General features: G+C 33.0%; 1 long non-coding RNA gene across 1 annotated transcript in view; it reads right to left on the bottom strand.

Annotated features, from left to right (window-relative positions):
• LOC119828592 overlaps positions 1-3,447 on the bottom strand; it is a 4,934-nt gene extending 1,487 nt beyond the window's left edge. The window contains exons 1-3 of the long non-coding RNA XR_005287772.1: positions 3,004-3,447; positions 2,060-2,177; positions 515-701 (exon numbers count right to left, since the gene is read on the bottom strand). This is a non-coding gene — a long non-coding RNA (uncharacterized LOC119828592). The remainder of the gene's footprint in view (positions 1-514; positions 702-2,059; positions 2,178-3,003) is intronic.
• Between the last annotated feature and the right edge of the window lie 5,326 nt (positions 3,448-8,773).

The raw sequence follows: 8,773 nt of genomic DNA, 5'->3' as shown, positions 1-8,773 counted from the left end.
CAAATACAAAAATGTGTAGAATGAAGTCGGAAAAGAATGAGACAGAAATATACATACTATTTTATTAATTCTTTTGTCAATTTACTGAAGTTTCACTTCTATCGTGTGTGAATCGCACACACACCTTTTTTTTTTTAATTATTTTTAGTTTAAGTATTTTTTCTTTTTGTTTCATGTTAGGCACATGAAACCGAAAGAGTAGAAGAAATTCATGTTAGGCACAACATCAGTATCACAGTAATCGAAATTTCTTCTACTCTTTTTGTTTCATGTTAGGCACAACATCAGTATCACAGTAATCGAATTTCTTCTACTCTTTTTGTTTCATGTTAGGCACATGAAACCGAAAAAGTAGAAGAAATTCGATTACTGTGGCGGGATCACGGGTGGCCGAGAGGCTAGGCGTTGCTACGGTTAGGCAATATACAGTAATCCTAGTTTGTGCTACTTTGGACTCAACCTGCTTTAAGTTTTTAAGAGCAGCAGTATCCACAAAAATAAAAACAGTTCTTACCTTAAATACTAGAGCTTGAAAACAATTTTTTTTGTCTGTAGCAAATCCACAAAACCTTTTTTCATTAAACGTCACATGTCTACTTAGAAATCATACTCTAGGGCAGCCTTTTAAACCGAGTTGGAACTAGACCGAAACTTGCTGTAGTAATTGTTATAATTTTTTTTATACAAATTTTGTAAGGAATCTGAAACAATTTTTTTTAAACATAGTTATTTATAACCATTATTTCAAACAAATATAAATACTCCATACTATATCAATATTATAAATTAGAAAGCAATTTTGTCCATCTGCTACGCTTTTACGCCTAAACCACTGAACCAATTTTAATAAAACATTACAATCAGAAGAAAAGCACTGCTGCGCCGCTTTCTTCGGCTGCGCTCAGTGGCGTAGCTACCTGGCTAGGTGGGCAGTGCCCCGGGGCCCTCAAGCTCTGGGGGCCCTCAAATCCTTACCAGAAAATCTCAATCGAATTTAACTTTTGAAAATTTCTCTCTATCACTATCAAAATAAATATGGCAGGTGGTAACTCCTGTTTAATCATGCACTGCAGTCAAACGATTCTGGTTTGTCTCGAATCATCTATACGTTTGAATACGGCGAAATGCGTATGACCGTTAAATCACGTGGGTTTGAAAACATTTCTTGAGCCAAGTGACATATTTTTGAATGAACAACTCAATAACATTAAATTGAGTTCTATTTACTCTATTCAAATTCTATATGAAATTTGTTTTAAGTAATGTAAAAAGTTCATTAAAAATCACATATATTGAAACAAATATTATATATTATACTAGCTGCGCCCCGCGGTTTCACCCGCGTAAGTCCGTATCCCGTAGGAATATCGGGATAAAAAATAGATGTTGGCCGATTCTCAGACCTACCCAATATGCTTACCAAATTTCAGAGGAATCGGTCAAGCCGTTTCGGAGGAGTATGGCAACGAAAACTGTGACACGAGAATTTTATATATATAGATATACATTGTAATGAATACAAAATTTATGAGAATGATTTTTGATGAAATGAAATTGATTTTATTTAATGATAAATTGGCCAAACTTCTAAGGAGTTTGACTTCAGAAGCAAATTTTTTAGTCTGGCAACTCAGTTGTGAAAAATTCCAACGTCATAATTGTAATTTATGTTTTTAATGTTTAATAGTTTTATTACCTGCATGAAAAAGAACTGATGAGAAAGTTGCTTAGCAGTAAGTAGCAGTTAGTAGCAGTATTTGTATATTTAATGATTTAACTTCAAAAATCCTTACCAGTGGACCCCATGCCCACTGTTATCAAAACTGCTTTTTTATTTGCCCCAGGGCCGTAGATTACCTAGCTCTGGCTGCGCTACACCACTGGCTGCACTACAAGATATGAATATACTATCTTATGAAAAGTTGTTCAGCATGATAAGTAAAAGTAGAATCTCTGATGTGGAACCAATAGCCTAGCTGAACCTGACGAGATATAAAATCATGAATATACTATCTTTGGAAATGTTATTTAGCATGATGAGCACTTTATACTTACTGACCATTGTATTGTTAAGTTTTTCATCAGTTATGTCAGGTCACCGGATACCAAATTATGAATTGAACAATGAACTGAACCAATTTGGTGTTGTAGATGTAGATCCACACTTCAGATTGATACTGAAAAGAATAGGAATTACATTAGATAACTAGTTTAACTTTTGTTTTCCGCACCCTTGTAACACCTAAGTATTTATTTTCATACCCTGGAATGTTGCATTCCTAGATAAATGTTTAATAACACAAATTACATAAATTATATTAGATTTGGACTCATTTATTTCATGATCTGTAGATATTTTTATGTATGTAGGGATAGGACAGACAAGGTCATGTGGAAAGTGGGATGCCATTATTTGGTTATGGGTATAATTTGGATATTAATATAGAGAGAAAAAAAACATGAGGCATTTTATAAATATCAACAGTTCTAATTAAAACATATTTTCAAAACTGTGTGCCTCCACATTTATAAATTGTCTTTCTATTTATGACTACTATCTATAAAAAATGAGCTTGCAATCAACAATAACGTAAATAATATTTTTTAAGCTACATTCCTTGTTTCATCAGAATACAAAATTAACTTGTCTACCATGTCCGTAGTAAGTTTTTGATAGAAATGTTCTGTGTCACATGAAACACATTAAGTAGGTACTGACTAGTGTGTGTCAAAACATTCTAGGTGGGCTTATAAATTAATATATAGTACAATTTTCTGATTAAAAAAAATTAATAACTCAAATACTAAAAATAACATCTCTCTTCTTGACGTGGTGTACTTTAAATTTTAAATTGTCTTCTCTCTATTGACTCTTCTAGACGTAGTAATATTTCAAAATGTAAATGCAAGCATTAAGGTTTTCTAATATATCTATGTGAGAGTTAAATTCGTATGTGATCTTAACTCATAGTTAGACAATCAAATGTTATTAAATACACTCACCTGCTTGAGGAAAATCAAAGGGTTCACCATATTATGCCTTTTTTCATCCGTTAACAATCAAAGATAAGAACAGCGCAATTTCTAGCTAGTCTTTTTCGTCAAACTGATGTTTGTCGAAATGTTTCTCAGAAGCAAGTTTTTGAGCTGTTGTTTCTTCTTGACAGTCCTTTATGGTGTCGACTGGTAGTAACTAAACGAAAGGAAGCAAGTCAAAATACAGAAAAAACAAAATATTTTGTGCGTGCACTCATGGTGCCTTCGTTACACGACAACCAAGACAATACTTAAATCGGTTTTTTGCGTCTCCACTCTAACCGAAACGAGCAAAGCACAAAATATGGTACGATCATCGAACTTTAGCTTTAAGAACTAGTTATAACGTCAAGCTTAAGCTTTAGTTTATAGCCCGATGAGTACGATCGTATTTATTATACTACTCTATGGGCACGCCGTACGATCAAAATATTTGTCACAACGAAGAAAAGTCAACAGCAACAAAAAAAGCGTGTTAAAAATAAAAATTACGATTTACGGTAAATTTGACACTTCGAAATGGCGATGGCGCGAATATTATCATAGACTAATTGTGCGCTTAATTAGTCTATGGTATTATGTTATCTGTGTTACTAACCAGCGGATAATAGTTCTTGTATAAGTATGCTAAATAATATTGGAAAAGAATTGCCGGTTTACACATGAAACTGACATTCTAATATAGTTTCCTTATAAGAGGGTAAGTGTACAAAATCCTGTAACAGATGGCAATATTTCAAGGCTTTTTAGAGCTTCGTTTTGCTACAGATAATATAATTGTATACTAGGTTTTAACCCTTCAGTGTGACCAGCTTAGCTTAATGTTCATGAGTAACATCATAATCGTAAAATACCCTTGATAATTTGTAACATTAATCAAGTTGGAGAAATAAAAGTAGTTTCGTTTTTTTATGTCACAGTCGGCAATGGAGCTGGTGGGACGCCTGATGATGTGCGCTACCACCGCCCATGAACATTTGGAGAGGCATAAGGTCTATTGCAGACCTTACACCTCTGCATATGGATTGCCGACTTTAAATTGGGAAGGGAATAAGAAAGGAATTTCGAGAGGAATAAAAGAAAGGACTGGGAAGGGTTAGGAAAAGGATGTGGGCCTCCGGCTCTCTCACTCACCGAACGAAACACAGCAGAATGCTATTTCACGCCGGTCTTCTATGGGGGTGTGGTACTTCTCCGGTGTGAGCTGTTCCAATTCATGCTGAAGCATGCTCAATACAAAATTTTATGTAAATGTATTAATGACATATATTTTAATATTTTACTTAATAAGAGATGTATTGGACGAAAAATAAATAATAAAATTTAAGATCATATAATAATGTACATATTGCATAATAATCTAAAAAAAATTTTGTCTTTTTTAAATATCTGCAAGGAGATAATTATATGTTTCACTTACCCTACCGATAGGGAACGCCCTATTAAAAAAAGTAACAGGAACAAAAAAATGGTTGCCTGTAAAGTCGGTTTTACGGGCGAAGATTTTACGTGACAACGTCTTTTTCTCGGTAGAATATTTATTGATATGAATATTATTAAATTGCACAATAGGAACAAGGAATTGAAAGAAAATAAGAATTGCACAAATTTTAACTATAGAAAATATATTTTGTTTACTAAAAGGACAGAGACAGAGACACAAGCACGCGCCGATTCAATGCGACTAATTCTCTAGTGCTGCGCGCGCGGCGGACCGATCATAGTTCGGTGACTCATCGTAACGTTACCGGGCGTTACACTTTTTCATGAGTGACTCCGAGCCGCAACCTAATTTAAGACGTTGTCACGTCAAAAAAAAAAAAACAATTTTTTGACTGTCTGTTTGATACCTTATAACTTTGAAACTACTAACCGGATTTGAAAGCGGTTTTTGTTTCATCAAAATAGTTTAAGGGAATAAGAAAATATGTTCAATTGAAAATTAACTTCAATGTTTCATCAAAATCGGTTAAGGAAAAGTAAAGTTACGGTCAATTGAAAATTACTTCACGCGCAAGATACCACCTAAGCTATAAGAGATATACAAATTTTGCCATAAAAAAAAAACAAATTTTAGACATGATAACTACATATTTTCTGCTGAGAATATATAAATTTGTAGATCTAGAACACCTAAATTGGAACTCCTAGAGCCAAGTTCTACTATAACATAAATAGAAATGATGTCTTAGCAGAAATGTTTAGTATGATGGGGATTTTCTGTCGACTTATAATAATTGAGATCTGGAATGTTTGGAAATTGTTATCTGGAAAGAAAAGTGGTTCCTCCTAAATTTTGTTCATGTTCAAAGTTGACTTGAACGAAGTTGCAGACACCAGATAGTATATCAATAAAAGCTATCAGGTAGTAGGCAAAGTATGTAGGCAAGTGTGTATGTATTGGGGCTACAGATATCTACCTATATGAAAGAAAGTGGTGTACATACACTATTTATAACTCAACAACGGCTAAACCGATTACCAAGTTTGGTACAGAGAGAGTTTGAGACCCGAGAAAGGACATAGGATATTTTTACACGCTTTTTATTAGCTTCACCTGTATGTTTGTATGTTTGTTTGTATGTAACCGACTTCTTTGGGCGCGATTTTGACCCACTTTAAACGGCCAGATTTCGTTCAAACTTTGTAGATTTATTGAGGACCGATGACAATACACTAATTTGATAAAATTATTCCATTTTTCAATTTGCAAAATATGGTAAAAGCGTGTTTTTTAGTTTTTTTAAACTATTATTATTATTTATTTATCCTGGAAATCTAACCGGAACGGGAACGTAACATGTAACACCCCGGGGTCTATCTTTCCTGCGACTACGCGGGCACAGGTCAAAACCGCGTTTCTTCGAGCTCGTGTGCGAGCTTTAAACTTACTTTACTAACTTATAACGATTCTATTTACATAATGAGTTGTAAGGAATGCATTGTAATAACTACTTACTTACTTACTAGACCCCGAAAAAAGGCCGATTTCCGAGTGATTTATTACGATATTTGCTATAAAATGCAGTAAAAAGTGTAATTTTGTATACCGTATAGTTCATTTTATAAGTGGAACTAGTTTTTGCAACAATGTTATAACGTGATTCCACCACCAAATTTGATGAAAAGCAGAAAGTTGTAACGGCCATTGCCAGCATGCCATGTTGGCTCGTATTTCTAACCAATAAGGACAGAATTTCTGTAAATTTTTGTTTTTCCGTTAAAATGAATAGGCAATGGTTATGTGTCGATACCAATACGATAAAAAATATTTGTCGATACTGATGTGATCATTTTCTATTGATATTTTTAGTGGGAATTTTTATGAGTGAAACAATTTAATAATTTGTATAAATTAAAAAAATATTTTAAAAATTATATATAATTTATCAATTTATATGTACACATATATTTTTCAATAATATATATATGTCTTTCAACGATACAAGAATATACAATGTACATACAGTGTGTGTGGCTGCACCTCTAGCCGTTGCGTGTAACACACACACGCGCGATCTCGCTGATACAGTGCCAAACTGTGTGCGTTTTGCGCATGTGAAGAGCGCACGTAATAATTACGTATGTGTGAATAATCTGAAACAATTGTGTTCTAATTTCAACACAGTGTCCGAATTAGCTTTTAATATCCTACCTACTAATCCTAATATCTCCTAATGTTCCTATGTGCATTTGCCTATGACCTGTAGGCAAATGCAAATCTCAATTATCCCAAGTCGGTACGCACGAACAGGATTGCGGATGATATTTCGTCGAAAAGGATATCGTACTTACTATGTTGCAAAAATGACATATGGTTAAAAAAAAAAAACTTGTAAAGTATTCCAACTTACACGTGTAAATGTAACCAGTTATTAAAAAAAAACGTGTAACATTTATTGTGTAAAATTGCCATATTACACAATAAATATATTTCGAATATTGTCAATACATAATTCCATCTTTAAAAATATTTTACTGTACTCTGTTTTTTTTTTTAATTTCAACGTGACATAGAGCTAGCGGTGGCTCACCTGATGATAAGCGACTACCACAGCCCATAATAAACATTTATGTTAGGTGTTCTACAAATGCTTTACCCATTTTTAAATTATAAGGGATACAGGAACAGTGAGGAAAAGGAAACAGGCCGCAGTTGCCCTTGCTATTAATTATTTTTATAAAAACTATTTTAATATTATTGTTGTCTCTTTGGAATCAAGCTGAAGGATATCATTTTAAAAGAATTCCTTAGTACAGCATTTTAATGGGAATATCATGTTTCGATATGCGATAGAGCACTATAATGTTGAAGGAAAGAAATATAATAAAAAGTATATTAGTAATACTTACTAGGGACTTACCCACAAAAACACTTATATATTCCAAAGTGAAAGTGTGAATACATGGATGAAGGAATCTGTTGATGGTAGTTTATCAAGAATTCTGAAATATTATCTGTACAAGTACTTATAGCAAAGACTATTCTCTCGTAGTATGGTGCCCTTTTCTTTGCTTGTTTCACCCCAAACGAAACAGGACGTAGGCTAGCGAAGCCCGAGGCTCATAATAATAACATTTATAGTGTGTAGGTACCTTCTATACAGTATATAACTATACAACTAGTCTGTATATTAATATCTCAATACCTCGTTATTGTAAAGTCGTCAATCAACGAGTCCGCCAATACATTGAAACCTTCGGGAACTCTGTGGTTTCGGAGGAATAGCGTGGATTAAATATAACATTGTGATGGTTATCTTAATAATATATAAAGAATTAGATTTTTCAATGTAAATTAAGTTTCCAGCACTGGGTGCATGTAAGGGCTGATAATGATGATGATGATGAATGAACAGTAACTTCGATGTGTGGCACCTTTAAGCTCTATGAGCGTTATCGGTCTTTGAAAGCAACATAAATATAGGTAACCAGTTGGTTGTTTTCGGAATACTTTATTAACACGCCATTTAACAGTTTGAGTAATCATTTATATACTGAATGTTATAAATCAGATGCAGGTGTGTAAATTCAGTTTCACAAGGCGCTTAACCGATTTTGATGAATTTCAGCTTAGACATGTTGTTCAACGAAACTCATAAACCTAAAGGGAATGTAATAGAAGGTAAAGTTGGTATGGGTGACGGCATTCGAGGAAAAATGATGTGTACTTGAGCGAAACCAAGTGAAGTGAATAGAATACAGGGAAACGGGAAATTAAATGAATATACTAAACATACATAAAGAAGACATTGTATGCAAGAGTTATATGCACTAGGATATTTTAAAAAACAGGAATGATGAATATTCATTGAGTTGGGACTTAGTTAATGACCCTAGGAACGATAGAAATAGATGTATAAAATGACGAACAAAGAAATTAATTTCGAATCTAATTGGAATAATGTTTAACACATTTTCATATAGGGAGCCTCGGTGGAGTCAAAATCACACTTAATTTTATGAGTGGTAACTAATTGACTAATCTAGATATAATTTTTTTTTTTTTCATACATTCTTATATGGAATATTGGAAAGAAAAAATTAAAGTGACACATTGAAAACAAATTATCTTTTTTTACATGGTTATATAAATATAAAAATATAATCCTAAAAAATATGTATAACATATATAATATAATATAATATATATAATATATTTTTATGTTATATCATAAAAATTTAATCCTATGATAATAATGTGCTGTCGAAAGTTTGTATGAAAGTCCTTTATTTT

The sequence above is a fragment of the Zerene cesonia genome, chromosome 8 (assembly GCF_012273895.1).
Source record: "Zerene cesonia ecotype Mississippi chromosome 8, Zerene_cesonia_1.1, whole genome shotgun sequence".
Lineage (NCBI taxonomy): Eukaryota > Metazoa > Arthropoda > Insecta > Lepidoptera > Pieridae > Zerene > Zerene cesonia.
Note: the sequence above shows the minus strand (reverse complement) of the source record. Positions and strands in the feature narration are given on the sequence as shown.